This window comes from Marmota marmota, unplaced genomic scaffold (assembly GCF_001458135.2).
Source record: "Marmota marmota marmota unplaced genomic scaffold, marMar, whole genome shotgun sequence".
NCBI classification, from domain to species: Eukaryota; Metazoa; Chordata; class Mammalia; order Rodentia; family Sciuridae; genus Marmota; species Marmota marmota.
In genome coordinates, this window is record NW_025999880.1 from 12,092,987 (window position 1) to 12,119,654 (window position 26,668).

The window sequence follows — 26,668 nt, forward strand, 5'->3', positions numbered from 1 at the left end:
AAATGAGGTTTGTGTAAGCTCTAGGAGTTTGGAGTATTTTGTCCATGATTCCTAGGAAGTTTTAAGATGTGGGATTACTGGGTCTACTTTTGTAGCTAAAAGTAAAAGACAGCCTGGCACTATTAGAGGTTTCTCTCCAAACTCCTGTGGCTTTGCTCCTGGGCTGCCAGCCTTCCCTGCTGAACAGGCTCACCAGCCAACTGATGCCAGCACGCATGTGGCAGGAGACAGTAAGCACTGTCTCCTGGAGACTCTCCCATAGGCCTGAAAGGCAGCAGGACTCCCAGAAGTTGTTCCCCAGACAGGGCCCACACTGTTACCCAACGACCACAGGTTGATCTCTTTCATCCTATGCTCTGGGAGAGAGAGAGAGAGAGAGAGAGAGAGAGAGAGAGAGAGAGAGAGAGTGTGTTATGATACTATCTCAGTACAGAAGAGGCAATGCAGGATTATTTGGTTTGATTCAGTAAGAATAATTTTTTAAGATTTAAGCTAAGGAAAAGAATCATAGCAATAAAATATATCCCATTACTGACATTATTACTCCCATACAGAGATTATTTTTCCCCCTTGCAGGGCCAAGATGCTGCGAGACTTTCTTTTACTCAACCCAGGAATTAGTGATGGTCCTTGGGAGCTAAAATGTGAGGCAAACTGGGGATCCAGGTGTCCAAGACCACAAATGTCAACTGAATCAACTTCCTTTCAGTTAGTTAGGCCACCTACATACCCTGCCTTCCCCAGAAAGAACGGTCCTTCTTGGTTTTGTTTCGAAATGCTAAATTTTAAAAGATATTTTTAAAAGTCTCTATCATTGAGATAAAGTCCAAAAAATATTTTACTGAGTTGGTTTAAAAAAAAATGAGTGAATACATGTAAAAGTCATTGGTAGTCCATAAACTGCTTTCAAACATAGGTTTTCATTGTGAAATGCCTTTAATATTATATCGCCCACTCCGTCCCTCGACTTGGTGCTCTTCCATCGGGTCCTCGCACCTCCGCGCGGCCTCCTGCACCTTACACGCGACCCCCTCCAAGTTCCCGCCTCTTTCTACTCAGGCCCCACCTTCTCCTTAAATTCCCGTGCCCTGGCGAGGCCCCGGGACGCATGCGCACCAGGGAAGGTAGGCGGAGTCTTGAGGAAGAGAGAGGAGGGGCAGGAGAGCCCAGGGAGGGGAGGGAGGAGAGGGAGAGGAGGAAGAGGAGGGGAGGGGAACAGAGGGGAGGAGGCCGCGTGGGGTGGGGCCCGGCGGGTACGCGCTCGCTGCGTCGACGTGCTGACGCCAGGACGCTCCGGCCGGTGTGTGTCGGTGTGTGTGTGTGTGTGTGTGTGTGTGTGTGAGTGTGGTGTGTGTGTGTGTGGTGTGTGTGTGTGTGTGTGTGAGTGCGCGCGCTCGGAGTGTGTGTATTTGTGTATCGGCGGTCCCGCAGGTCCCAGATGTTGCGGACAGTATGAGGCGNGGGGACGGGGACCAGCAGCTGTCGCCGCCGCTCTCAGGTGAGTGGGGGGGAGGAGTGTCGAGGGAGGGGGTTATCCTGCCGGGTGGGGGGGCGCCTCCCTTAAGACGTGACTAACCCCATTACTCCCCCACACACATATTCTCTGCCCCATTTCCTACTCCTTGGTTACTTGGCCTATGAATACCAGCACCTAGTCAACCGTCTCTTCTCCCTATCCCAAGCATTCAGAAGACACAAACGCGCCCCCTGCCTTCAGCCCCCCCATCATTTCCCAGCCCCATCCCCCTTGCCAAATAGTGAGCTGTCGCCTGCGGCGAGATGGGTGATTGCGCATGCGCGAGTGTGAACGAGCTCGGGGTGCCTGTTCGCTGCCCTTGGGGCGCATGCGCATGACTGTGTTGCAGGGACCTGCGGGATAAAGAGCCCCTTCACCACGCGCCCGCCTTCTTCCCAGGCAATGGGCTAGACTTGCTGCCCAATAGTGAGCCTGTTGCTAGTATCTGAGAGGGAGAATTTAAATTATGTGAGTGGCTTAAGGACAAAGCACTATTCGCATCTGGTGTTGCCCTAGAGACTCCCAGACTAACACGCCGCCCACAGCCAATATGACCCATGCTGACCCTTCCTTTGAAACTACCACTGCAACTTCTGGTTGTAAGATTACTTTTCCTCTACTCATGTTGTATCTTTAGTGTAAACTTTCCCTAAATTTAGGAGTAGGTGTCCCAACCCATTTATTCTGGCGGGGGATTTTGATAGCTTTGCTAAAAGAAATGGAGGGGGAATTCCTTTTAGTAAAATTCTTAATTACCCTCACAGAACTAGGTAAGGAAGGGCTGAAGAGCACGCACAAAAGCTTAGGTTAATGTAAATCAAGACTTAAGGATTCTCAGTTACCAGGCCTCCTACTTTGTGTGACCTGTTTGCCTCTTTTTTTTTTTTTGGGGGGGGGGGGGTCAAAGATCTTCCTTAGAGCTTTTGTTTTAGCTGTACATTATTAATGCCCTGTGACCATCACATGAAAACAAAGACAGTCTGAAACACTTGATGAACAATAATTTGTCCAGTGAAAGTTTTAATTTTAAATAATGAGTAAGATGTTTTCTTTCTCATTGGAAAATCACAAAAACAATTTAAAATAAAGAATTTTAAGGTACAATAATGTTCCAGTGAACTAGGACCTGGGTTTCAGTTGGCTTGTTATATTTGGTCCTTTAATTTGCTCCTGTGTTATGACTTTCTTGGATAGTTGGCTGCATCTTACCTCTGCCATCAGAAGGAAAAGATAAACTCTTTCTTAGCAGAAGACTTTGCCGAAGAGTGTTGAAATGAATAGCTAAATTGTGGGGGGAGCACAAAGGGGAAGGAAGGGACATTTTCTGTTTTTCAGTTATCCTGCCAAACTTGTCTCCTAAGTGGATAAATGGAAACGGAAAGTAAGCCTTTCTAGTCTTTTCCTTTAATATTCTTTTCTCAAAGTCTCCCCATTCTTAAATCTAGGATCTCGTGTTTTGAGGCCTTAAAGTATGTATGTGTGTATAAATATGTAATGTATGTGTGTGTGTTTTTTTTTCCACTTCCCCATTTAACCCTGGTCTTATGTGGTTCAGCTGTCTTTTGTGTCATTTCCTGTTGCCATATTACTGTTGGAGCCAAGAGATGAAATAAGAGAAACTACAAGGGATTTGGGGTACATATATCATTCTATGTGCTGGGAAAGAGCTAGAGACTCACCTTTTTTCCCCTCATGCTGAGAAGTATATGTTATTGTGACAGCCCCACACTTAGGATCCGAGTAGTTGGTATCCATTTGGTACTTTGATGATTTCTCCTTTTGGAGCAATCTGTATAGTGACTAGTTTTGTAGTTGGAAATACTTATGTCACCCATGATCCAGACTTGGATCAAGGTTCTGGCAAAATCTAGAAGTGAGGTAATAAATTCTGTCTTCTCAGTAGGCTTCTGTCATCTGGGATGCTTTGTTCTTATCTGGAAACGTTTCATCTAGTTGAATTCATTGAAGCTTTGTTTAAAACTTTGATGGTACAAAGGCATGAAATGCTTTTAGGATTAAGATAAGTATTGTTAAGTAATTTGTATTGGTGTAGAGCCTTGTTTAAAAAAATCACTCTTTAAAACAATATGGGTAATACATGTACATATATATGAAATAAAATTCAGAAAGTACACAAAGAGAGTGAAAAGCTTTTTAGCGCCATCCTCCTGTCCATCTAGTGACCCTCCCCATAGTCAGTATCTTGTTTATCCTTCCAGAGAGAGTCTGTGCAGTTTATAAGTACATATGCCTGTACTTTGGTTGGTTGGTTGGTTGGTTGGTTTTTGTTTTACACAATGATAGATACTGTACCTGTTATTCTGAAATTTTCCTTTTCACTTAGTTTTGTCTTGGTGATCGTTTCATACAGTATATGCAGTATCTCCTTGTTTTTGAAAGATGGCAGGTATTGCATTTTTATAGAGGTATTTCAGCCAATTCTTACTATTGGACATTTGTTTCTAGAGCTACAATTAATTTTTTATATGTACTTGGATATTTGATTAAATTCCTAGAGAAGTGATAGATCAATGTGTGTGTGCATTTTTAACCTTAGATATTGCTAAATTGCTTTCTATAGAGGTTGTATGTGCAACAGTGCAAGTCTGCCTGTTTCCTCACCAGTACTGTGTTATCAAAATTTTTAATCTTTTGTGTATTCTTTATGATTTTAAAGTTAATTATGTAGCTTGTTATGCTTCATTACACAAAGGAGTTGTGAACAAATACAGTCACTGTTTTTTTCTTTTTTAAATTTTTTTTTTAGTTGTAGATGGACACAATATTTTTATTTATTTGTTTGTTTGTTTATTTATTTATTTTATGTGGTGCTGAGGAGCAAACCCAGGGCCTCATGTGTGCAAGGCAAGTGCTGTACCACTGAGCTACAACACCAGCCCACAGTCACTGTTGTAAAGATCAAGGATGGTAGAAGAAATTGTGCAACTGAAAAATAATGCCATGAGAATGAGGCCATGTATCTGGATAACTGCCACATCCTTGACAGTGCTAGGGAGGCATATAAGACCTGTATTCTAATTTCTTCTCTTAACTCTTAGATGCTAGTTTCTTTTTTTTTTATTATTTTTTATTCTAATTTGTTATATATGATAGCACAATGCATTACAATTCATATTACACATATAGAGCACAATTTATCATATGTCTAGTTGTATACAGATGCTAGTTTCTTTATGTGAAACTCTTAAACCTGTAAGTGATGTTTTGTGATATCCTTTTGATAGCTGTGATGTGAGATTGATTATCCAAATGAATTGCTGTTCTCTTGAAGAACCAGTTAGTTAAGGTGCTTTACTGAGTGCCTACTGTCCCAGGTAGAATGTTGGTATTTGCACTTTTAAAAGTCTGCTGATTACAGATTACTTCAGTATAAGCCATGAAGAAATAGAAAAGAATGAAAAGATGTCTGTGTTTGGAACTTATAGTCTTACTAGGAAACCAGATCTACTGAATATATGAAATATAAGAGGACAGTTAGAAAATAGGATGTGAATAGGATTATATTGGACTTTGTGCTGAAACAATCTTGCAAGGAAGTGATCAAAGGTATAGGAGAATTTGCTCAGGAGGACTTATTGGAAGAAGTGCATTTTGAACCTTTTTACCCTTTTTTCTACAACTGTTTAAGTAAAAATTAAATATACAGAAAAATGGAAAGAATAGTATAGATAACATCTTTATGCCCATCACTTTGATTTAGCTGTTGTTCACATTTCTGCTATACTTGCTTTATCTATCTATATATGTACATATGTGTTTAGATACATAATATGTACATTTTTGTACTGCAGATATCATGACTTTAAACTTAAATACTTTAGATGTATCTCCTTGAAATACATTGTTCTATTTAATTGTCCTTACAGTACTTGTTACAGTTCAGGCAGTTAATAGTAATGCTGATATTCAGTTTCTTTCAGATTTTTCCCAGTTGCCTTGAACATGACACTTTTTTTTTTTTTAGCTGTTTATTTATTTTCTTTCAAACATGTCTCTCTAGTCTTAAAAATACAGAAAAGTTTAGAAACCACACAACATGGGTTTTTTTGTTGTTGTCTTTAAGAAACAAGATCATTTATGTTGTAGCATATACCACTTCTGGAATTTTCCAGTTGTTTCTTAACTATTTAATTTCTTTATCCCTGTGTTACCTATGAACTGGTATTAAGACTAAAGGCTTGATTACATTATCATTAAAGATTTTTGGTAAAAAATACTTCTCAGATGTTGTTCTGTTCCTCATGGCATCATATTAGGAAATACATTAATGTCATAGCCCTGTAATGAATAATGTTAAGTTTGATCATTTGTGTTTCAGGTGATAAATAACAGATCTCTTCATGGTAAAGATGTTTTTCACTTTGTAATTAGCAAGTAATCTGTAGAGAGGTGCCCCTCTGGCACCATACTGTTAATACTTCTCCTGCATCCTTTAAAAGGATGGTCCTTGCCTGAATCAGTTAATTCACTGGTTGTTACAAAATGGTGATATCTAATTGTACTAGACCTTTTTACATTGGTTTTAGATTGGTTTTCAGTCTTCAATGAAGATTTTTCTCATCGCTTTGGAATAAATGATAATTTCTACTAAAAAGAGAATTTCTTAATTCTTTCAACACTTTTCTAAGAAGGGAGATGGTCAGCTTTAATGGTGGTAAATGAATTTTCCTTTTCTCTCTTTTAGTATCATCATGAACTCATGGTTTTTAATTTATTGTGTTCTACCAACAATTACAATCTTTGTGATGCACAAGATGTTCCATATTTGGCCTGTGGGAGCCCTTTCAGCTCAGTGTGTGAGTGCTTCCTTGCTTTCTGGCATAAGTTGTTCCTGGCTCACTTTGTATTTTTCCTGTCCCAGATGTGAAACCCTCACTCTACCTTTATACATCTTCCCTTTCAATAAATTAGGTTTTTCGTCTCCCTTATGGAGCTTCTGGAACCAAATTCTCAAAACTGAAGGTGCCTTTATTTAACCCGGTGGACTTAGTGTTTTACTTCTGTGCCACTGGCATTGCTGGATTCTAGATTTTAGAACTCACAGCTTCTTTGTCTTAAATATTGAATATTCTTTTCCACCCCCTGTACTGGAGATTGAACCCAGGGCCATTCTACCATTGAGCTACATCTCCATCCTTTTTATTTTTACTTTTTTATTTTGAGACAGGTCTGAGTTTCTGAGGCTAGTCTGGAACTTGTGATTTTCTTGCCTTAGCCTTTCAAGTAGCAGGGATTAGAAACATGTGCCACCAGGCTCTGCTCTCTTAAATATTCTTTGTAAAAGACAGGTAGTGTCTCTCTCGAAGATAGTGGTGCTTTCCGCCCCACCTAAAAGTTTAGCTAGAAAGGACATGGGGATTTTTTTTTTTTTCCTCATGAGCAACCCTGCTTTTTTCTGAGATGAAAAGTACACAGAATGAAAGACTGAAATTTGTATTTATAAGTTTTGTTGGGGGTGTGGCATTTTCATTGTTGTATAAAAACATCTTCGTATGTATATGCATGCATATATTTTTCTTCTGTTTTCTTCATTTACATACATTTCTTACATGGTTGGAGTATTATGTAAGATTATGCTGTAATAACACATTTTTTTCCCATTATCATTAGATTTTCATCATAAAAAAGGAGTAAGACAAATTGTTCTTAATTAGGGAATAACTTCAGCTAGGTCGTGAACCCTGATATCCAATTGTCCTAACTCTGGGTCTGGAACAATGCTGAATCCTGTGAATTTCTTTTGTGTACTGTATAGACTCAGGAAAAATGTCAGTGCATCTGCAGTGTTTTCTGAAATTCACCATGCTAATGAAGGTTAATACAAATGAAAGAACAGAACTGCATTCTAAAGCTGGTTTCAGGGGCTAGACTAATTCCTGCCTTAGTAAAAAAAAAAAAAAAAAAAAAAAAAGAGTCTTATTAAATTTTTCCCATGTAGAGTGGTATTTTGAGTTTTGTCTTACTGATTTCAAGTTACTCAAAGTCAGATAATAACAGTATTCTGATACTTATCTAAAATTCATTTCTCAATTTCTTTTTTACTCTCTTGTCATATTTACAAGGTTATTTATCTTCAACCTGGTTTCATAACATTACTGGCTCCATATTAATTCTGGTTGTGTATTCAGAGAAGCACACCTGTTTCTTGTATTTATAAGGCATGGCTATGCTGACACATTTAATAGTAAGATCTAGTAGCTTCTTTCCCCCCCACCTTCACTCAGTGCCAGGAATTGAACCCAGGACCTCATGCATGAAAGGCAAATACTGTATCACTAAGCCACATTTTCAGCCCTTTTTTTACTTTTGTTTTTTTAATCCCTCCATATCAGGAAAAAAAAAAAAATCCTTACAGACTCTTTAGGGAATGTAGAGGCTGTCATTCATAAAATTACTGTCAGGATTGGCAAGGAGTTGCCCAAGTGCTCTGTATGGCAGAGCTGGTCAAGGCAGCTTTGGGATACCTGGGTACAGACCTTAGAGTGGGTATAACCAATGTGATCCTGCAATCTGTACACGTGGTAAAAATAAGAATTCATACCCCACTTGAATCAAATGTATGAAATATGATATGTCAAGATCGTTGTAATGTTTTGAGCAACCAATAAAAAAAAATAGAGTGGGAATTAAATATTCAAACAATAACTCTTGTTTGGCTAGGAAGACCTTTGCTCTTGGATGTTTCTTGCTATGAAGCTGTTGGCATAAATCTTCATGCTGTGGCGCCATTTACATCAGAGAAGGGCCTGGAGTAGTTTTCTAAAGCCTCTGGTTTCTCCTGTCTGCCTGTTTATTTATTTGTAAGGGGAAAAATATGTGTGTAATCATTTTCTCCTTAAATTGAGATTTATATAATCCTTTACTTGATATTTAGAAATAGGTAAGCCACATAAAGTTTGCTGTAAATAGAAATGATCTTTTTAATGCAGAACATCATTTGTGCTGTCTTAATTTTTAAAATATAAAATGTGTTAAACAGTGGCACATGCCTGTAATCCCAATGACTCCAGAGGCTGAGGCAGGAGGATCTTGAGTTCAAAGCCAGCCTCAGTAAAAGTGAGGCGCTAAGCAACTCAGTGAGACCCTGTCTCTAAATAAAAAACAGAAAAGGACTTAGAATGTGGCTCAATGGTCCAGTGCCCCTGAGTTCAATCCCTAGTACCTTCCCCCACCAAAAAAAGTAACACATCCTGAGGCATGATGTGCTGGGGAGTGACAGTGTCCAAATTATATTGTTATATTGTGTGCATGTATGAATATGTAACAACAAATCCCATCATGATGTACAACCATAATGCGCAAATAAAAAATGTGGGAAAAATAAATTAATTAAGGCTAGGGTTGTGGCTCAGCAGTAGAGCTCTCGCCTAGCACGTGTGAGGCCCTAGGTTAGATCCTCAGCACCATATAAAAAAATAAAAGATATTTTTAAAAATAATTAATTAAAGTGCTGTGAAGGAATAGAAAAAATATGTATTAAATATTAAAAAAGACTTAACACTTTTCTGAATTTGGTTTTTATCAAATTCTAGCTTTGCTACAATTCAGTGTGCACCCTATAATTCTGATTATCATTCTTTAATATTTGTGTTTAATATGGTTTTTGAGATTTACTTGGTTTATATATAACTGGAGTTAATTTTAATTGCTGTATGGTATTTTACTGTATGAATGTATTGTGTTAACCATTTATCCATTTCCTGCTAGTAAACGTTTTAAGATATTTCTAATTTTTTGTTATTATGCATAATAATAAACATTTTTATTATATTTCCAACATAACCACTTTAAAGTGTACAATTCTGTAGTTGAAGTACATTCACAATGTTGTTCAACAGTGTCTAGAACTTTTTCATCTTGTAATACTGAAATGCTAAACAATATCCACCCCTCTACTTTCCATCTTTAGGAATTTGACCACTCTAGGTGCCACAATAAGTGGGATCATACAGAATTTGTCTTTTTGGTGACTTTTTTCACTTAACATACTATCCTCAAAATTCATCTGTGTTGGGACAGGGTTGTGGCTCAGTGGTAGAGCGCTTGCCTAGCATTTGTGAGGCACTGGGTTCAATCCCCCGCACCACATAAAAATAAAACAAAGTAAAGGTATTGTGTCCAACTACAACTAAAAAAAAATTTTTTTTAAAAATTCATCTGTATTGTAGTATGTATCAAAATTACCTTTCTTTTAAAGACTAATCGATATCCCATTGTATTTGTACACCATATATTGTTTATTCATTCATCAGTTGGTAAACATTTGGTTGTTTCCAGCTTTTGTTGTGAGTAATGCTACTGTGAACATGGATTTACAATATCTCCTCAAGACCCTCCTTTTAATTCTTTTGAGTATATACCCAGTCTTAAAATTTCTAGAATATATGATGATTCTATTTTTAATTTTAACTTTTTGGTACTAGGTTCTATTTTTAATTTTAACTTTTTGGTACCAGAGGTGTTTTATCACTGAGCTACATCCCCAGCCCTTTTATTTATTTTTTAATTTTGAGACAGGGTCTCACTAAGTTGCTTAGGGCCTAACATTGTTGAGGCTTGCCGCAGGCCAGCTGGCTGGGCAAAATAGCTGGGGGGTGATGAATAACTTGTATATGTTGATACAGCAGGAGTAGGAGCCGTTTATTGCAGGACAGGAGCAGTATTTATACATTCCACATAGCTTATCTAATTAGCATAAACTAGATACATCAGTCAACCAATAAGGAATCTCCACACTTAATGGCTCGCTTTTGTTACTTCTCAAACCACTCCCTCTGGCATTTTGCCAGGCACCATCCAGACTTGTTTACGAACTCTAACATTTCCCCCTTTTGTTTAATTTAAATAATGACCATAGTGGTTTTTACACAAACACCATAAATAATCTGCTATAAGCAAAAGGGGAGGATACAAAATTCCACAATACCAAGCCACTTGATGGCTCCATGCAAGAAGCCCTTGGAAAAATTATACCAGCAATGACACCGTTAGCAAAGTTACAATTTGTTGTAGATTACAGTTTGTTGTCTCAGTCCAGGTAAAGCAGTGTTTCAATAGATTAACTCACAGTCCCGGTAAATCACAGTCCAGGTAAGTTCTGCAGGCAGCTAGCTTAAATCACAGTCCAGGTAAGTTCTTCAGGCAGCTAGCCTAAGCTGTAGCAGCAGAAACAGCAACAGCTCCGAAGTCTCGTCCGTTTTTCAGCCGAAGTTTCATCCGGATTTCAGCAACACTGGAAATTTTTCCATCCTCGTCCTCACCGGCACTGGGACGAAGGCAGGAACTCTTGCAAAGATGCTAAAGAAAATCCTGTAGCATTCCACTAAGAAAACAACCTTCTGAACAATTTAGTACATTATCTCAAGGTTTTTTACATTTAAGTAAGCCTTAATGGTGCTCATTACTCATTAGCTTCCAGGTGTGGGAGAACCATTGTAGTTACTGGCCTTGGAAATGACCAAACATCAGGGACGCCAGTAGCGTCTTCTGCTGGCTGTAGTGCCTGGGCAGCCCCAGATGGCCCTGGGGAGTGTCCCGGACTGAAACTGCTACTGGGCACAGGGAGCAAGAGCCTGCGAGACTGTGCCTCCAGGTCAGGTCTAGATTTGGGCGGGGCAGTGGAAGAGCCAGCTCCCTGGCCAGGAGGTGGGGAAGGGCCAGTCGCCGCTGCCTCTTGGAAAATCCTTGCTGCGCTGTGACCTGCTTGCAGCCGCCTCTCCGCTTCACGCACCCTCCGGTAACGAAAAGTATTTAGTAATAGCCTTTTGCTGCAACTTTTTTCCTGATAATCCTTCTTCTTCTGAACTTTCTTTTTCTTTCTGACTAGAGTTCCTGGGCTCTTATCAACACATGCCCTAACTATTCTTGGTTCCACTGGGGTGCCTTCTTTCCTTAGTAATTTACTTCTCACCCCTTCCATATTTTCATCACAAAGACAATATAATACACTGAGACAAAACAAGACACAAACATACTATATCAATCTTCTCCATCTTCTTAAAATGGCCATTTTTCCTCTCGCCCTATCTGTCTAGGGACGAGCAGATTTGCTCCCGTCCTATCTATGGACGGGCAGCTTTTTTTTCGTCACTTACCCCTGAGTGTCCTGGGGCTCCCCGTACGGGCCACCAATTGCCGCAGTCTGGCTGGGCACAAATCACGAGCCACTGAAGCTGGAACAAACTTTATTTTTGAACTGCAGGAAAACACTTCACACAGCTCCCGGGGAATCCTCCCGAACGCCACGCGGCTGGTCCAGGATCCCCCAGCCGGAAATATCTCTCCCGGAAATCCCTCCTCCTGCACTTCCCCAACCAATGGGAACTCTTGGGGAATCCCCGGAAATCCCCACGAGAACTCCAAAATAGTGTGAGAATTCAAAAGGTTCGGCAGAGGCGGATAGTAATGTCTCGCCTGTCAATCAATACTGTTGGCAAAATGCCAGGGGCCATACAGACTCAGACGTGGCTCTCAGCAGAGGCTGACCTCAAACTTTCAATCCTCTTGTCTCAGACTCCCAAATTGCTGGGATCACAGGCATCTGGCACTGGCTTATTTGTAATTTTTTTTTTTTAATATTAGTTTTAGGTGGACACAATATTTTATTTTTATGTGGTGCTGAGAATCGAACCCAGTGCCTCACACATGCTAGGTGAGCGCACTACCACTTGAGCCACATCCCCAGCCCTTATTTGTAATTTTTAAAGGAAACTCCGCTCTATCTTCCACAGTGGTTGCCCCATTTTACTTTCCCTCCCTCCAACAGTGCACAAGTTTCAAGTTCTGTACATCCTCACTAACATTTTTTTGTTGTTGTTTTTTAGTAGCCATCCTAATGGGTGTGTTTTAATTTTGTCTTTATTATTAAAGTTGAGTTTTAAGTTTTAGCATGATTAATTTCTTTTTATGGCTTTTTTTAATGTTTTCTTTTTATGGCTTGTGTTTTTTGTGTCTTGATGAAGGAATACTCCATTCTACTGAGGTAACATTTTCTTCTAAAAAGTTTTAGATGGTCTGGGGATATAGCTCAGTTGGTAGAGTGCTTGCCTTGCATGCACAAGGCCCTGGGTTCAATCCCCAGCACTACCAAAAAAATTAAGAGTTTTGCTTTTCACATTTTAACCCCTAATCTACCTGGAATTAATTAATTAATTAATTTTTAAAAAGACTTTTTAGTTGTCAATGAACCTTTATTTTATTTATTTATGTGCAGTGCTGAGAATTGAACCCAGTGCCTCCCACATGCTAGGCAAGCACTCTATCACTGAGCCACAACCCCAGCCCCCTGAAATTAATTTTGATGTTCAGTGTGAAGTAGGAATCAAAACTTTTTTTTTTTTCCCCTGTGAGGTTAACCCTGAAGTATGGTTCTAAATTTCTTTTCTTTTTATTTTTCATAAGGATAATCCAGTGACCCAGCATCATGTATTCGGTGTCCATCTGCTTCGTTCTACTTTGTAATGCCACTTATATGTTTCCATACATAAAAGCGCTTGCATGTGTTTTGCCTCTATTCTGTACCATTAGTCTGTTTGCTTTATTGTGCTGGGTGCTGCCTTAATTATCAGAATTTTATAATAATTGTTCTTACTTGGTAGAGCAAAACTCAGTACCTTTTGTTTTTCTGTTTATCAAGCTCCCTAAAAAACTTTGTCAGATTGGTACATTTTAATGAAGCCATTTGCTATCTAAATATATTCACATAAAAAAATAGGCTTGCCTTATCTAATTAGCAACTGATTATTTGTTCTGAATGAGCCTACAGTTTCCACTCAATTTTTAATTTTGTTGGAGTGATTTTCATTTTTATTTAGGAATATGATTCTTCAAATGGAAGACACCAAATAAAACAGTTTGGTATTGAGGTTTATGATGTTAAAGCTTTCTTGATCTTAAGAAAATGGAACCTATTTAAACTAGCTCATATAAAAAGATTTATCAAAAGGAAATAATAATTGTAGAATGCAAGGCAAAGTTGACCAACCAGATTTTCAAAAGAGCTGGAACAAAAACAGTTCCATAGACTTCAGCAATAAGAGCTGATGGAGTCTTGTTCTCTGCTATAAATAAACTTTAGTTTCTATGAGACTGTATTCAGATTCTTGAGGGAGATCTAATTTGGTCAAACTAAGACATGATTTCCTCCAGGTTCACCCCAGTTGTGGAAGGGGAGAGGTAGATTTGGTACATACAGCAATTTGGGGGTTGGCTAGACTCAGAGACAGATTTTCTTGAAGCAGGGATCTCAAACATTGTTGGTCTCATAGGACTGTTTACACTCTTAAAAATTGAGTACACTAAGCTGGGTGTGGCGGCATATGCCTGTAATCCTAGTAACTTTGGGTGCGAAGGCAGGAGGATTACAAGTTCAAGACCACAAGACCAGCCCCTGTCTAAAAATAAAAAGGACTGGGGTTGTAGCTCAGTGGTAACATGCCCTTTAGTTCAATCCCCGGTATCAAAAAAAAAAGAGCTTTTGTTTGGATTATATCTGTTGATTTTTATCAAAGTAGAAATTGAGATGGAAAACGTTTACAGAATAATTATTATTTAAAAATAACAATAAACCCATCTCATTAATGTAATATTCTTATGAAAAATAACTTCAAAAAATGAGTGAAAAGGGTGGTGGCACTTTTTCATTTTTGCAAATCTCTTAAATATCCAGCTTAATGGAATACCACTCGATTCTCATATCTGCTTTTAGATTCAGTCTGATGTGATAGGTGGTTTTGATTGAAGTATAAGAAATATGACTTCAGAGGATATGTAAAAAGTATATGAAGAAAATATGGCCTCAAAGTATAGTTGAAAAAGGGAGAAGTTTTTTTTGTTGTTGTTTGTTAGCATTTTCAGACAGTTGTGTACATTCTCTGATACCATACCAAAAGTTGACAAGTGTTTCTTATAAGTTAAGTTACATTGTGGAATCTGAAATTGTATCATGTTATTGTTAAATTCAAATTCATTAGTCTTGTGTTTGAATGCATTATTTATTTAATTTTTTCAGAAGTGGGATCTCACTATGTTGCCCAGGCCAGCCCCAAACTGCTGAGCTCAAGTAAACCTCCTGCCTCAGCCTCTTGAGTAGCTGGGACTACAAGTGCATGGCTAAATGGATCTTTTACCCATACATGATTTTATAATAGTAGGCATTGATCATTTAGGAAATTTAGGAGTTAAGCAGATCTTCCATATGTTTAAACATTTCACAATGCAATATTATTTATTTATTTATGTTATTTAATTTTATTTACTTTTATATGGTGCTAAGGATCGAACCCAGTGCCTCACACATGGTAGGCAAGTGTTCTGCCACAGAGCTACAGCCCCAGCCCCACAATGCAGTATTTTAAAAGCTCACATTAGTTAATATTACCATTCCATTTCATGAGAAAAGTTTGCTGGTTTTGGGAAGATGTCAGGCAACTGTAAGTTTTCTAAAATTGTAAATTTTTTCATTAAAGCTCGGGTTTTATCATTGGCAACAAAAACTGTCAGTTGTTTTTCTTTATGTGGCAGACTCCATTTTCCAGAAAATGTCTGCTAAATATTCTTGTCTGAATAACCAGTTTGTTCTTTGTTCCAAGAAAAAGTAGCGTTCCATAAAAAAAGTGACCAATTGAGCTGATAACCCAGTCTTAAGTGCTTTTTTGAAATTATTGTGCTTGAGTATCCTGTGAAGTGCTTTCTTTCATTACACAGAATATTTAAAAGACCTATATTCAAAGGTTCAGATTTGATAAAATAATTTTTATTACNCCCCCCCCCCCCCATCACCTATGCATGGTGGTGATTCTAGTGCAGTTTGAACAATCAAAAAAAGGCAAGTTTTTTTAGTATTACTATAAAATATTTTTGACTTAACAGACCTTTTAAAAGGGAATTTCAGGGATCTTTGGGGCATATTCTGAGAACTTATAGCCTTAGGAGAGGATGTGGTGGGGAGAAAAGGTCTGTACTTAGATATAACAAGCATTTCATAACGTAATTAAAAAATATATTTATTTTTTAGTTGTAGTTGGACACAATACCTTTATTTTATTTATTTATTATTTTTATGTGGTGCTGAGGATCGAACCCAGGTCCTTGCATGTGCTAGGCGAGTGGTCTACCGTTGAGCCACAACCCCAGTCCCTCATAATGTAATTTTACTGACTTGCTAGTGAAATCACTTAGCACACTTAATATGTCAAAATGAATGGAATATTTTTAAAGAGCATAAAAATCTTGAAATGTCAAATTGAATAGAAATGCATCCCTAGGAATTAATGTTTTCAAACACCAGAGTTTTAAGATTTTCAACCAGGTAGTCTTTCAAGTCTATAATAATATTAGAATAAACTGTCTTAATAAACATAAAATTTGTGGTATGTAGTAGTGCATAGAGTTTAACATTTTCCTGTCTGCCTCTTTCTTCCTTCCTTCCCCCTCCCACCCCTTTCTCTCTGACAGGGTCTTATTATGTTGCCCAGGTTGGTCTTGAACTCCGAGCTCACACGATCCTCCTATCTCAGCCTTCCAAGTAGCTGGGACATAGAGGAACATGCCACCATAGCTGACAATTATATATAATATATATATTTTAATATTTATTTTTTAGTTGTAGTTGAACACAATACCTTTATTTATTTTATTTTTATGTGGTGCTGAGGATTGAACCCAGAGCCCTCTACTTGCTAGTCAAGCGCTCTACCGCTGAGCCACAACCCCAACCCCTTAAGTATATTTTTTTAAATTGCATTTGAGAAAAATTTCTCTAAAAATTGTGTTTAGGAAAGTAATACCTTTTCAGAAAACACATAAAAGAAGAAAAGTCCTGAAAGGAAAGGCTGGGAGTCCACCATACCAGCTTTATTATACCTTTTGGTCATTAAAGGGTCTTGCTAAAGAGAAACAGCCCCCACTTCCTTCCAACTATTTAAGTTATGTTTTGTCACAGATAAGGGAGTAGTGTTGTTAACTGACTTCATTTCAGTGAATATCTATTAGTGACTAGGCAAAAGGCGTTAAAGAAGGTATGTTCTGAAACAGTGGAGCATTAAACCAGCATTATTTATTTGGTGTTTAGAAGAAGAAATCACTGAATTTAGAAAGCTGGGGTGAGAGGAAAGTCTCTGTGAAGGTTGATTTACCCTGGGTTTTGAACAATAGGTATTTTGAAGGTTAGAATTTTGATTGGCAGAGATGGAGAAGGGAATTCAGGAAGAAGGTATGTCATAAGCAAAAATGTGGAGGTAGGGAATTTCTATGTTTGTTAGTAGAGGGTTTGTACTGGAAATCATGAGTGTAGTATGGCTGAGGCAAAAGATATATGGGATTATGAGAGATAAGACTGAAGAGTAAATTGGCTGAGAACATGGAAGGTTTTCTACTATTGCCAGGCACTTGGGTTTAATGTGGTAAACCATGGGGGACATTGGAAATTTTTGAGTTGGGCATGGTGGTATATGCGTGTAATCCCAGGGACTTGGGAGGCTGAAACAGGAGGATCTCAAGTTGGAGGCCAGCCTTGAAATTTAGCAAGACCCTGTCTCAAAATTAAAAGGTCTGGAGGTATAGCTTAGTGGTAAAGCTCCCCTGGGTTCATGATAGCAGTGTACTTTCAGAAAATTTTTTTACTTCATTTATTTATTGATTATTGACTAGTTTTTGAATAGTTATTCTGTACCATGTAAGCATGAGCCAAGGTATATATAATGGCCACCCAAACAGAAAATTTCTACTCAGAATTTGCAATTTAGGAGAGGAGTTTCAGCAAATAAACACAACTATAAATTATAAATGGTATGAAGGAATGGGATAAATTACTAGTAGGATAATGGGGGGAGATTAAATTTAATTTGGGGAGCCAGAGAAAGCTTGCTGAGACATTAAATATTGAGTTCCTACTAGGTACCAGATGCTGTTCTGGGTCCTGGGAATATAGTTAAAGCACAAAGCAGACAAAATCCCTCTCTCATGGAGCTCATATTCAGGCAGCAAATAGGATTCAATAAAGTATGTGGTATGTGATCACAAGTCCCAAGAAGATAAATTGATAGGAAATACTGGGTGGGAGTAGGAGTTGCATTGTTAGGTAGAATAGTGAAGGAAGGCCTTTCAAAATCACTACAAAGGTAATGTTTGAGTAAAGGTCTGTAGAAAGAGGAGGAGTGAACTAGCACTCTAGGTAGAGGCCTTATCGAGGGCAAAAGCCATGAGGCATGTATAAGCCTGGCCTGTTCAAGGAACCAGCAAGTCCAGTATAGCTAGAGTTAAGTGAACAAGGGGAAAGTAGTAGATATTAAGTCAAAGAAATTCATGAACGTCCGGCTCCTATATAACAGTGAAGTCCAAATCCTGTTAGAATCACCTGTGGAGCTTTAAAAACTCATACCTGGGCTGCACTCATACCACTTAAATTAGAAACTGCTGGTGGGACTCAGGAGGTAAGAGATGGAGAAAAGTAGATATATTTGAGAAGTATGTTAAAGAATTAATTATAGATTGAATGTGGGGATTGAGGAAAAGAAAAGTGTCAAGAATGACTCCCAGGTTTCTGGCTCAAAACAACTGGATGGGTAGAGGTGTCACTTACTGAGATGGGGGTGGGAGATAAAGAGGAATGGGAGAAGTAGGTGTGGGATTTGGAGGGAAGATCAGAAATCAGGAGTTCAATTTTAGATACGAATAAAGCTAAGTATAAATATGTTGAGTAGGCAGATCTGTGAGTGGAGCTTCAAGTGAAAGCAGAGCTTGCGGTTATAAATTTGTATATCATATGCTTATTGATGGTCTTTAAATTGTCTTAATGACATCATATGGGCTAAATTTGATGGAGAAAGAAGTGGAGGTGTGTAAACTAGCTAGCCTATTCCAGTAATCAGAAGAATAATTGGTGCTAGCATAAACTAGGATAATGTCAGTGGAACTGGAAATGAAGGAGTAGGTTGGGGATTTTAAGGATCTGTGGAACCTGTATTCAGTGGGGGTGGGCATTAGGCAAGGAAATAAAGATAACATCAAGATGTCAAGCTTGGATGAATTGATGGGTCTATTAGCAGATATAAACCAGTCAGAATGAGCTGCTGTGGAGAAAAAAGTGCACTTGGTTTTGGATGTGTTGCCCTTTAGGACAGAGACCCCCTCCAGCAGGCAAGCAGTTGGATCTTTCATACTGAATTTTGGGAAAGGGAGGTGAAGTTTGAAACAGCTCTAGAAATTCATTTTCATACGTTGAAAATGAAACTTTTATGTACAATTGATGCACCATGGGAACAGCAAGATTCATGAAAATGACAACATCCCCTCTTCATTATGACTTCTTAGGCCTTCTATTGTATGGTCCTTGCCCTTTTCTTGCATAATAGTGTTTCCCTTTGGTTGCCATATATAAGCTTACTGCCTTTTTATTCTAGTATATCCATTCAAGTCTTCTCTTGGGACTTTTACACTTTTTGTTTTCTCATATTGACTCTTCCCTTCCTCTTGGTAGGGGGATAGAAATGCAGACATAATCCAGAAGTTAGTATCTGGGAAGTGGAGGAAGTCCAAGAGATCCTTGCTGAGGAATTGGAGTATGGATGAGCATCTGAAATGGAATGGCTCTGGAAACTTATGAAATTGAAATCCAAACCCAAAGACTACCAAGTATTGGGCACCCCAGTACTCTAAATCTGTTGACTAGAGGTACCAAAGCAGTGGTGGTTCCCTGAACCTTGGTCATATGTGATGATGTGGTGGTGGTGATGGTTGACATTTGGAATATAATTTGACTTGGTGATAACTTGACTCATTGCCGTCTATCATGTTTACCACTTAGGGAAATATCTTCTCCATAAAGTAGAAACTTCCTTCAGTGAAAGTTATCATAAATTATTTCAGAAATTTCTGGCTTGAAGAAACAATATAAAGACAACAGGGAATTTAGTTACATATCAGTTTTGACATATTTTTTAGTAGTTATAACTTTTTTTATTTTGGTACTGGGGATTAAACTTGGGCACTCAAATCACTGAGCCACATCCCTAGCCCTATTTTGTATTGGAGACAGGGTCTTACCGAGTTGCTTAGCACCTCGCTTTTGCTGAGGCTGACTTTGAACTCATGATCCTCCTGCCTCAGGCTCCTGAACTACTGGGATTACAGGCCTGTGCCACCATGCCCAGTGGGGTTATAACTCAATAAGCGAATGTGGCACTCTGAGTGGTGGTGATTGTAGTAAATGGGAGTAATACACTGTGTACAGATCTTTAAAAAGAACTGCATGTAATTTAAAAACTTACACTGTATTTTTTCATAATAAAAGTTTTCATTTTCTGATTATAAAATAATTCATGGAAAAAATAGAAACATATAATGAAAAAAAGTTAAAAAAATTGCCCCAAATACAACCAGGCAGTTTCTTTTTATAAATATTTTTTTAGTTATAGATGGACACAATATCTTTATTTTTATGTGGTGCTGAGGATCAAACCCAGTGCCTCACATAGGCAAGTACTCTACCACTGAGCTACAACCCCAACCCCAGACAATTTATTATAGTTAACATTTTTCTGAATATTATTGGGTATTTCTCTAAATGTGTATTTGCATGTGTTGTTTATCAGTGTATTTTTTCATGCCAGTAAAAAAAGAAAAATCTCTTAAAGTGACTACATAGAATCTGTTGTATGGAGACATCATATTTTATTTGTCCAAGTGCATATTGTGGAACTTCTCTAGTTTTTGTTTAGATAAATTATGCTGTCACGAATAGCCTTGTACATAAATCTATATACGCTGGTCAAATTGATTCCTTAGACTTAACTGCTGAAGTGGCACTACTGTGTTAAAGAGTGTGCAATGTTACATTTTTTTCTTAATCATTCCTTATTTTTTTTTTTGTATAGGATATAAAGAAAAGTTTATTGTACAAAATTAAGGCCTTTGTATTTCCTAGTTCACTAAGGTTAAAGAAAGAGTGGATGAATTTTTTTTAAGTCCTTCGCAAAAATTTCACTTTCACTTATCCCCCACCTTGAACCATTAAAATGACTTGACTAAATGTTATCAAAGCAAACACTGTGGATAACATCAAGTCCATTAAAAATGACTATCCCAAGTGTTATTTCTTGGCATAGTTGATCATAGCATGGGATAGGGTGATGTTAAACCACCCCTGGCATCTCCAGCCTGCTTGTCATTTTCAAAATTGACAAAAGCAGTGTCATACCTTCCAAGTATCAGACTGTATTTCCTTAAAACCAGGGAACAGATTAAACAGCATGGATAACATCATCTTCTTCTCTTCTGGTAAATTATTAAGGAATAAAATATAGTTTTGAGGGTAATCAGGAATCTGAGGATTTGGTGTTGAATTTCCTTGGGTGTTAGCTGAATTTGGAATTTCCCGACCAGGCTTTTTGTTTGCAGTTGTTGCAGTCTGTTCCAGTTTTGGCTTTTTTCTTTTCTTTGTCAGCAAAAAGTGCCTCATATTTTAAATATCGTATCAGAATCTGTTTTTACATACTGGATTCACATTGGTTTACCATAAAATGGAAATCTTTGTAACTGTCTCAAAGCATTTGTAGATGAGCTCAGTTCCTTAAACAGAGCCCTGCCCTCTCATATAGAGATCTCTTCAGTTCTTCTTAATTTTGTCATTCATATTGTTGATATAAATTTATGATTTGGCTTAATATCGAAGTTTGGGTTAGATTCTTCAAGTAGCTTTAGTGCCTCATCTGCTCCTGTTCAAACAGTGAAGAGGTGGGCCAGCCCAGTAGCCCCAGCAACTGTGAAGTACAAGTCACTCCAGTCCACATAAGGCCTTCACTCCTTAGATATTATTTATTTATTTATTTATTTATTTAAGTTATACATTGACACAGTATCTTTATTTTGTTTATTTTTATGTGGTGCTGAGGATTGAACCCAGGGTCTCACACGTATGAGGCAAGCACTCTATCAACTAGCTATAGAAGCCCCAGAAAGAACTTTTTAATAAAGGAAAAGTTACATTCTTATAGTAACTGTTCTTACCATCTGACAAATTGTGTTTTTTCAAAGTACTTATTCCTATGTCTCATTAGATCCATCAAGAGAATTTAAGGCCAGCTTATGGCATATGCCTGTAATCTCAATGACTCAAGCCAATTTAGTGACTCCACAATTTAGTGAGACCATGTCTCAAAATAGAAAATAAAAAGGGTTGGGGATATGGGTAAGTGGTAGAGTGTCCCTGGGTTCAATCCCAGTACTCCCCTGCATCCTCTCCCCTCTGCAAAAAAAAAAAAAGAATTTTGGGATAAAGAAAGACATATACCGAAGGATTATAAGTCTGAGCATCCTATGTTCGTTGTCAGCTCATGGGTTCTAAGTAATAATTATTAACTGCTAAGAAGGTGACAGTAAGTATGATTGGAATTCAGAGTGTACAGGGTAGAGCTTGATCTGAATCTGGAAATATAGTATTCAGATAAGAAGTAGGAGGATCTTCTTGGCTTTCAGAGGGTATGAATAAATGAGAAAGAGATATAGAAATATGAATGAGCTGACCAACAAGTTAGAGTCAGCTAATTGTGAAGAGGAGAGTTTATGTATGATGTAGTGGAAAGGCATGTATGGGAGTGAAGTTAGATCCCAGATGATTGCTTTTATTTTTATTTTATTTTTTTAATATTTTCTTATTTTTTTTTTTTTGTACTGAGGATTGAGCCCAGGAGGGGCTTTACCGCTGAGTCACATCCCCAGCTCTTTTGATTTTTTTTTTTTTTTTTAACTTTGAGACAGTGTCTCACTAAGTTGCTTAGGGCCTTGTTAAGTTGCTGAGGCTGGCCTCAATCTTTTGATTGTCCTGCTTCAGCCTCCTGAGCTTCTGTGATTACAGGTGTGCCTGACTGCTTTTATTTTTACAACATCTTAAGTTGTGCAGTATGGAACTATAAGATAAAGCAGATGTGTAGATGTGGCCTCATTTTAAGCAAACTAGATATATTAAAGTAACTTTTTACAAGAAATGTAGGAAAAGGGTCATTTATTTATGTATTTATTTATTTATTTATTTTCATACAGTTATTTATTTATTTATTTATTTTTACGTGGTGCTGAGGATCAAACCCAGTGCCTCACACATGCTAGGTGAGTGCTCTACTGCTGAGCCACAACCCCAGCCCCTGAAGGGTCATTTATTTATGTGTAAATTATTCAAATAACAGACTTTCCAATAATACGTATTTATTTTACCATGTAATTCAGTAGACATGTTGCAACTTTGTGGATCTTAGTGTCTTCTATAAAATCAAAGAGTTTAGGCAAGGTAGTCTCTGAAGTCCTTTTCTGACACTGAGATTATTACATAACTGTTGAAGAATAATATCTTGATTTTATGAAATAAGTTGGCCTGTGATCAGATTGGTACCCACTTCTAGCTCTGTAGGTAAAATATAACCCCATATCTGTGGAAACAAAATCCTCAACTGAATGATTCTGTAATGGCCTTGCAGATTTAGATTGATTCACCTTTGGAAATTCAGTTCTCATCTTTTATTTCTGAATGACAGTTATTCAGTTGAAAGAATGTTATGGCTAAGAGCCACAAGAGGATGCTGTGAGGTCAAGAGGGATTATTACATAATAGTCAGTTTTAACATTATCCTCATGTAAATTATCCCTCAAAATTTTCTCAGGTTGGCTTCCTGTTTTATGTTCAGTTCAGTCCCATGATATCTTTAACGTATGTCCAGACTATGTAAATAATTATTGTAAGTTCAGACAAAAGATAATTTGGATGTAAATCTTTAGAAGAAATGACAGTGTATTCAAAAGTAAAATGTGTTAAGGATTTCTTTTTACTATCTGTTTTGAATTTTTCATATCACTTTTTACCTCCCTTAATATGAATAATTGAGAACTGACTAGTACTTTCTTAAATTCAAGGACTTTCTCTGTAAAGTACATAATCAAAGCTAGTTAATGGCATGCTTTGTGTATTTCTCTCCTAATGTAACATTCTTTTCAATAAATTTTACTACTTTTGACCAAAATAGTACATTTTAAAGAGAACTGAGGTAAGGTGTCACAAGGTAACCAACTAGCTCTTCTGACAGGCTGTCTCAGGATGCCATTAACTTGGTGAGATCTTTAAAATTCAGGCTTCATTCTTCAGTTTTGTTGGTAACTTCAGTTGCTTCAGTGTCACTAGAATTGATTAGTGTCAGGTAAAATAGCTAATTCACAGGAGCTGACAGAATGCCATTTTATTAATGTATTTAAAAAAAATTTTTTTAGTTGTAGTTGACACAATACCTTTATTTTATTTATTTATTTTTATGTGGTGCTGAGGATCGAACCCAGTGCCTCGCACGTGCTAGGCGAGCGCTGTACTGCTGAGCCACAACCCCAGCCCTTATTAATATGTTTTGAGAGGTAGTCTTTTCCTTGGCATAGAAAATATGTCATTACTGTCCATTCCCTTTCTAGAGTCAAGGTACTACTTTAAAAGGAAGAATATCTAATATTTACTGAGCAAGTTACCATGTGTCAGGCATTATTCTAAGCATTTTACCTGTATTGAACTCATTTAATCTTTAGAATAACCTTAAAGAGGAAGATAATCTCATCTGTATTTTATAGATGAGGAGTCTGTGACACAGAAAGGTTCTTAAGTAATGTTCCTGAGATTTTACAGCTAGGAAACATACTGTACCATACAAATGAACAGATCACTTGGTGGGACTGGGGATGTAGTTCAGTGGTTGAGTGCGTGCCTACCATGCACAGAGATCCTGTTAGTCCCCAGCATGGTGGGGCAGAGTGGGGCTTGGGTGGGGGTGAGTTTATTGGTAAGCATGGAATCTTATCTAAGAGAAATAAAAACCTTGATGCCATTTCATCTGGATCGTGTTAGAATCACTCATTTTTTTTTTCAAGCATTTACTATTTGCAAGACACTTCCTAGACACCTGGCTTACCTTGGTTAATATAACATAGCAAGTGCACTCCAGGGACTCCCAGTCTAGTGGGAAAGAAAAATAATTACAGCAGCAAGAAATCTACACACGGAGATTGAGAAGGAAGTATTTAATTCTATTTGGAGAGATCAGAGTTTACAAAGATGAGGGAGAGGCATTCTGGGTAGAGAAAACATACTCAAAAGATGTCAGCAAAAAATAGTTCATTCTGTTTGTAGGAATAGAAAAAGAAAATATAGCAATTAAAGTAATACTGCAGTGTGCTAATGTCAGAGACTTGACTGCTTGTGGTTGTGGGATGAAGAGAAATATGGGTTTGGGATGTATTTCTGAGGTAAAATTGGTAAGATGTGATGACTGCATTGTGGGATGGGAAGTAGAAGAGTGTATAGGGAGCGGGGTGGGGAATTGAGGCTGACTCCTAGGTTTCTAGTTTGAATACTTGAATGAATGATAGAATCATTGGAAAAATAATCAGGTTGTGGGAGGAAGTAGGGCTATCATTTTGGACTTGTTGAGTTTCATATGTTTATGGGATAGCCGTGTTGAGATGTTTAGTAGTAGAAAGTTGGTTTATGGTACAGAAGAGGTACAGAAGAGATAAGCAGGCATAGAAATCAATAAAATGATAATTGAAGAGTGGCTAGAAGGCAGGATCAAAAGAAAAGGACCATTATTTCTTTTCAGTAAATCCTTGCTTAACCTTTTAGATTTTGTTTTCCCTGCTTTTGACTTGGTAGAAATCTTTTCTTTTTAATTCACAGAACTGTACACCAGAAAGTATAATTTTACTGTATGTAAAATTTTAAATAAACGAGGATATAGCTCAGTTGGTAGAGTGCTTGCCTCACATGCACAAGGCCCTAGGTTCAATTCCCAGCACCGCCCCCCCCCCCAAAAAAAAAATAAAAAATGCATCTAGAGTTTTTATCCCAGAATTTTGTGGATGATCTACTCTTTGCACTCTTTAACAATATATGGATAGGTCTTTTTGTAATGCAAAAACCTCATTTTATTTTATTTACTTAATTTTATCTTTTTGGTACTGGGGATTGAATCCAGGGTTGCTTAACCACTGAACCACATTCCCAGTTCTTTTCATTTTTTATTTTGAGACAGAATGTCACTAAGTTGCTTATTAGGACCTTACTAATTTCCTGGGGCTGGCCTTCCAACTTGTGATCCTCCTGCTTCAGCCTCCCCAGTCTCTTGGATTATAAGTGCACATCACAATGCCTGGCAAAAACCTCATTTTAACAAAATTATCTAGGCTTTTCCAACAGTACTGTGACCATGTTTGCAAATAAGTAAGTGTTGAGTTTTATTTTGTCAGTTTTTCTTTTACTTATCATCAGTACTTAAGCAAGCAAGAAAGGACCTGAAGAGTCCTCAGACTGAAAGGCACAGTACTAATTCTACTCTTTTTCCAAACAAATTGTGAATGACTTTACCATGCAAATCTGAGTTTTGTTTTAATGTTTTTTTTTTTTGGAAATTTCCTCTTGAATAAGATATTTTAACATTAGCTGCCGCAGTCTGGCTGGGCACAAAATCACGAGCCACTCACAGCCTTGTAGATTAAAACAGCAATTCTTTATTCCCGAACTCACACCAGCACCCTACAAACACGTTCTGGGCAAAATCCACACTCTCCACCGGGCTCTGAATCCCAAAACACTCTCTGAATCCCGAGGGAACTCAAGGAGCAGGCACGCCTGAGGCACTAGGATACGCCCTATTCCCAGCAGGGTACACCTTAAACCTGGAACGGCCCTAAATCCCGATCCGCCCTAAACCCTGATCCACCCTAAACCCGGATCTGCCCTGGTCCTTGAGCAAGGTCACCTTTCATGCAAACTCACTGCAAATGACCTGGGTCCACCATGGAGAGTCCTTCCTCTAAGCAACATGGAGTAGGCTGACAAAGAAATTGCAATGCGTCATTCCTACTTGGCAATGGCTCTCAGCATCTCCCCACTTCTGATTAATTAAACAACAAGCAATGTGGCTTAAGGACGGTGCCTGGTAGGTTGTCCAATTCACCATATGGTTCTTACCCGTCATGGGAAAAACTGACCTCTAGGCGTCAGCCTCCTGTCTTAGGTTGATACCACTGCAATTGGATCATACCCGTCACTGACTACCAGTCCAGCATACAGCCATACTTGTGGAATGGCCTATGCACCAGTTTGGGGGG

General features: G+C 38.0%; 1 protein-coding gene and 1 pseudogene across 1 annotated transcript in view; one reads left to right on the forward strand and one right to left on the reverse strand.

Annotated features, from left to right (window-relative positions):
• Window positions 1-1,286: 1,286 nt before the first annotated feature.
• The window catches only part of LOC107150469 (speckle type BTB/POZ protein), a 79,547-nt gene continuing 54,165 nt past the window's right edge, over window positions 1,287-26,668 (forward strand). Inside the window, exon 1 of the mRNA XM_015495504.2 lies at window positions 1,287-1,498. The gene's annotated coding sequence lies outside the window, so the exon portion shown is untranslated. The remainder of the gene's footprint in view (window positions 1,499-26,668) is intronic.
• On the reverse strand, window positions 20,625-21,128 carry LOC107150741 (annotated as a pseudogene).